The sequence below is a fragment of the Bos grunniens genome, chromosome 14, assembly GCF_055505025.1.
Source record: "Bos grunniens cultivar Pamir isolate PY7600 chromosome 14, Bosgru_T2T1.0, whole genome shotgun sequence".
Lineage (NCBI taxonomy): Eukaryota > Metazoa > Chordata > Mammalia > Artiodactyla > Bovidae > Bos > Bos grunniens.
Genome location: NC_141178.1, coordinates 5102165 through 5108164, shown reverse-complemented (window position 1 = coordinate 5108164; position 6000 = coordinate 5102165).

Sequence of the window (6000 nt, the reverse complement as noted above, 5' to 3'; positions counted from 1 at the left end):
CCCAAAGAGGAATTGAGAAAATTTTCTAACATGCCTTATTTTCTTGCTTTTTATAAAACCACTTCATTCTGTGGTTTCAAGGTATTAGCTGTACTTGATGTTAAGAGAAGTTTGCGGTTATTTGTTCGAGAAAAAAAAATTTAATTTTAAAAATTAATAACATGCTAAGTGGGGGAGGTGAAGGCCAAAAATGTATACAGAGTATGCTAACTGTATTCTTTGAAAGAGAAAATCTTCAGTTTTTTTCATGTGTGTTTATCAACTAGAAAAGTATGAGCAAAATTGATAACTGTGGTTCTCTCTGCGATGACTGAGGGAGATTTTTTTCTTTAATTTCGTACCCTTTTATACCTGTAAGTTTAGAACCACATGAACTTATTATCCACCAAGAAACTTATAGTCATAAGTAAACATACCCACGAATGATTTTTCACAATGTGTGAGAGACTCGAGACACAGGTGCCAAGTCAGTGGAGGTACCGTTCACAGCCTGTGTCAGTCATTCGCGCGGCACACAGTTGATGGCCCGTGTTTTCCTTGCTTTCTCCCATTCCCATTTAGGACAGGTGTTTCCCTCATCTTCCATCCCTGAAGAGCACTTGCTGGCCTTTGTTTCTGGCTCATGCCAGCCTTCCCTCTCTGCTGCTTCAGTCTCGGAGAGTATTCTTCTCTGGCCAGAGCTCTCAACCCCTGGCCTAAGTGGTCATCTGAGTCAGGGCAAAATGAGAGGGTCCTGAACAGGAGGCTGGGCAAAGCTGGTGGGTGGGGTGGTCAGAGCGGGCCCACAGGTCTCGAAAGGCAGCGGTCGGTCTGTGACGGGCAGCCCCAGACAAGGGCAAGGGCCGGGCAGGCCACGGAGACAGGGGCTGAGGTGCAGAGGGCAAATCCACTGTGGCTGGCACCCAATGAAACTGAAGCTGGGGTGCAAGTGTTGGCTTGACGTTCAAGCTGGGCACGTAGAACAGAGTTCAACTTCCAGAAAAGACCGGCTCACACATGTTTACGCCAGAATGGAGCTATAGCATTCCCGCTGGACTGGAGAAGACTCTTGAGAGTCCCCTGCACTGCAAGGCGATCCAACCAGTCCATCCTAAAGGAGACCAGTCCTGGGCGTTCATTGGAAGGACTGATGCTGAAGCCGAAGCTCCAATACTTTGGCCACCTGATGCGAAAAAAGGACTCATTGGAAAAGAACCTGATGCTGGGAAAGATTGAAAGCAGGAGAAGGGAACTACAGAGGATGAGGTGGGTGAATGACATCACTGACTCAATGGACATGAGTTGGAGCAAAACATCTGGACAGTGACGGACAGGGAGGCCTGGCGTGCTGCAGTCCATGGGGTTGCAAAGAGTCAGACGTGACTGAGCGACTGAACTGAACTGAACTGAACTGGACTAGTTTAGGCACATTCCCCTCAAGGAAAATGAGAAAGCTCAGGATTCTGTACGTGCTGCTTGTAACACAGAGTGGATGAGATTTCCTCCCCTCCCTCACGCAGGGCTGTCCCGCCCAGTTTTATACTCTAAGAAGCAACAGGTCGTGGAAATCCCTGCAAACTTGATTTGTCCTTCCCCAAAAGTTGGGTTGAAATGATCTAGGGGCAGCCTTGACGGCTAAGGAGGCAGACTGGTGACCTCAACGGCAGTGTGGGTGCAACAGTGAGTCACACACTCAACCCACAGCTCATTGCAACAACCAGAAGTCGTGGTGCCCAACTGCCGTGGTACCTTTTGTCTTACGCTTTGTTCATATTGTGATGAGGGGATTAACTGGGCTCAATTTAGCTTTGTGTAGACACTGCAATTCACTGGCTCAACAGGAGCCTGACAAAAATAATATAATGCTGCCTCACCTCTAGGTTCTCTGCAGAGGGAGTGGAAAGAACTGGACTTTCCAGCTCACTTTGAAAGAGGCAAGTGGGAAGGAGACCGAGAGCAGACCATAAATCTGTTGCTTGAGGCAGGACACCTGTCCTGTCAGTCTTTGCTCCATCCAAATGAAAACATGGGTGATCTAGGATTACCCTCCCGCAATGCCGACGGTCAACGCACTGAAAGGTCACGTCTATTACGGTTGGCGTTGCTCTCCCCGCTGAGCTGCTTTCTGAGTGGACGTCATACTCATCTCATGCAGAAGGCATGTTGTCCATGCCAGAATGCTGCTGCTAATATTTGATCTAATAAAAGACACCCTATCTTTTCTTCAAGCTTCATGACGTCTAGCTGCTGTTAGATGATCATTCCTTTCTTCTTCATCATTCCAACTTTGTGTTCTAAGGACTTGAATCCTTCAGCAAAGTTTTATTTGCCACCTCTCATTTTAAAGTGATTCTTTTAAAAAGATGAAAACGAAAGAAAACAGCTTTATTTGCAGAAGTAACTTTATGTGAATAGTCGGTGTGCCTTTGGAAGGAGCCATTGGCCTTTACTAATACTATCAGCTTCCCCAGCAAACCACACGTTGCTGTTTGTGTAGGATTGTAAGCGGGGAGAGGAAGGACTGGAGACACAATCTTCACCAAAAAATAGGATCAAAACATGCAGCAACAGCTGGAACCAGCTGCGAGCAACTGCACAGTGGAATCCTGTCCAAGTCCACAGACGGAAGTCTGAGCACTCTTGGAGCCTGGAACAAGAGGAACAACAGACCGCTTCGTAAGAATGTCACACGTAAACCCAGCCAGCCAGCACCCCCAGAAATCGGCAACAGGAGGAATTCATCTTCTTAGATCCAATCACTGGGTAAAATCAGCCCTGTTTGTTCTAGGAGGTCCACGCACATGAACTTCATGCTAACTGGAGCTTGGTTCTCAGCCACTGGGACCCTTAAGGACTCCTTTGGACTCTGTGGGTCTCCACTTCAAAAGCGTTATTGACATGAAGCTGGGGAGCTTTTTCCTGGAGTTCTTTCTCATCAGACTGGTTCTGGCTGCCTCCCGGGTGATGATGGAAAACCAAGGTGCTAGCCAGCATGTCATCCCCTTATTTTGTAATCATCAGGCAGTTGCACAAAGGTTATGTGGAACTTTCCCAAGTGGTCAAAGGCACAGCCCCGGGCAGTCTTCAAGGATTTAGGACGGTTAACGCACTCCCCAGATTGCATATTAAGGAACTCCACCGCCGGCCAGGTAAACGAGGTATGAGGGAATACAGTCATCACCTTTTCACTCTCAACCATGACCTTTGGAAACCCAAGGCCTTTCAAGTCACAGTTGAGAACTGCTGCTTGGCTAACCTCTCCAACATTTTCTGATCCCAAAAAGGAGCCGTAAGAAACCGCAAGGAAGGACCCTGAGCACTCTTGCCGTGGAGTCATTGCTAAAGGAGAAGCATTTTATCAGAGATGCTTAAGAGCCCTTAAAATCCTTCACTTATGGCCAAGTCCTTCTTAGAGATCAGCTTAATGTAAGTTCCATGTTTAGGTAGCTCTCATTTGCCTCAGGGCTTTCCAGGCGGCACTAGTGGTAAAGAATCCGCCTGCCAATGGAGGATATGTAAGAGACACGGGTTTGATCCCTGGGTTGGGAAGATCCCCTGGAGGAGGAAAAGGTACCCTACTCCAGGATTCTTGCCTGGAGAATCCCATGGACAGAAGAGCCTGGAGGGTTACAGTCCATGGGGTCACAAAGAGTCAAACACAACTGAGAAATTTAAATAACAGCAACTAAACAGAAATTTAAATAATAGCAACTAAACAAATAATCTGAATATGGGAGACAAGACCTGAAGGGACTTTCATTAAAATCTTGCTATTTGGTCTTTAGCGCAAAGGACAAGACTCTTTTATGAAATCCTGTTGTAGGGATTCTAATGTAAATTTTCTTTTTCTTCTTTTAGCCCTAGGAATAGAAGAGAGGAGGATATATTATGGTCCATCCTGTGCTCTGATCCTTCACCCTTAGGACTAGAAGAAATAAAGTAGACTTTTGCATGAATGTAGAAATATGTTTACCAGCTACACCGGAAACAGGGAGTTGAAGTCATGCAGAGCTTGGCTTCTCCAAGGACATGTTGGAAGTGTGGGCACTGAAAAAGTGTCGTGGGCATTTAACTCTCCTGTCCATGTTAACCACAGTCCATGCAGTTTCCCATCATCAGCAGTACACTCAGTGGAAAAAATCACAGCTGTGTTTTACTGTGCATCAGCTATGTGCCTGTATCTCTAATCCTGATACAAAAAGAAAAACCTTCAAGAGAGTACTATCATTAAACCAGTTCAAAATAAATAATACAATGATTCAGAGAAATTGGGATAGACAAGTTTTAGTTAATGCTAACGCCTGAAACAGCCGTGAAGCCGTGACAGTCTTTAGAGCCCTAGGGAGCATCGTGTTAATAGCAATGGCTTCGTCCCCATTAGGTGGCTGTGTTCACCCTCTTAAGATCAATAAGCAGAATGCCGACAATGTGCGTCCTCTGAGCACTCCGAGTCCCTCTGCACACCACTATTTCAGGTGGTGGTCTTGCCACTCTCCTTTGGTAGCCTCAGGAAGACGAGGATCAGTTAACGGTAAATTAAATGGCAGCTTCTGGCATGCAGCCGTGGGTATTTCCACTACTAAAAGGCATTTGGTTATTAGGTTTGTCTTCACTTAATCATGGACCTGACTTGAACACTCGATTCAAAATCCCCTGCAGAGCAAGCTGTCACTCTGTTGTTGTTAGCATGTTGACCCAATAGATAAAAAAGCATAAAAAAAGAAAAGAATGGAAAAAGGTTTTCTTTTCTGAAGTCAGGAACTAGTAAAAGGCTCAAAGGAGTTTTAAAATCTTTGAGAGATTAAAAGCTAGTAAAAAAGTAAATATTTCTTTCAGTGGCTGCTCATATTTGTATTCTTCCTAAAGGTGGAAGGCATGTCAGGAAGATGACATTCCTCTTAAAAGAGTTTTGCAAAAGTGTCTAAATGTATTTGATCAGAGATGTTTTCTTTGAAGCATATCTTTCATTAGTTAGATTGTGAAGGCTGATTCGTATAGCCCCCAGATGCTTCTGAAAAGGCTGCAATACCACTAATGCTGCTGCTGCTAAGTCGCTCAGTCGTGTCCGACTCCGTGCGACCCCATAGACGGCAGCCCACCAGGCTCCCCCGTCCCTGGGATTCTCCAGGCAAGAACACTGGAGTGGGTTGCCATTTCCTTCTCCAATGCATGAAAGTGAAAAGTGAAAGTGAAGTCGCTCAGTCGTGTCTGACTCTTCGGGACCCCCTGGACTGCAGCCCACCAGCCTCCTCCATCCATGGGATTTTCCAGGCGAGAGTACTGGAGTGGGGTGCCGTTGCCTTCTCCTACAATACCACTAATACAATACCACTAATGCAACGCCTCTGAAAGAGCTTGAAGTTTGTTAGCAGTCCAAACTGGCTCGGGTCATCTCCCAAAAGTAAGGGACTCGATGAGACATGCATGTGCATTTTCACTCACGTGTCCGTGACTCCAAAGCCAGTGATCTGCAGCCTGTATGTTACAAACCACAGGGTCAAGAGAGGGCGTATTCAGTCGCAAACTTGTTTTAGAAATCTAGCCTTTGATAAAAATGGTTTGAGAGCTAACAGAAGTATTTGGGAAGTCAGGAAAAAATGTTTTTAACTCTTCAAATAACTTTTTGGTAGATGGACCCCAACAAAGTTTGCATGAAAGATGTTACAAGGCAGTTGATGTGACTGACTTCCACCCCCTTGATATTTAAGTTTGAGAACTTATCTCCTTTTGTGTTGACATGTGGGATTTAGTTTAATCTGTGGCAAGCAGATTTCTGTTACACAACTGTTTGAATTTCAGGCCACATGCAATCACTTGAATTATTTTACTTAATTTCATGTATTTATCTTATGTATTTACCTGAGAGTTAAAAATCAAACTTTTTTGAGGCTGAAGTTAATCATTTACATTTGTGCCGTATTTTAAGGTTTGTAAAGCATTATACATACTATTTTCTTTTTAGATGAAAAATATTGTTTAACTATGTCATCTGCTATAGAGGAGTTCATTAATTCTCTAAAC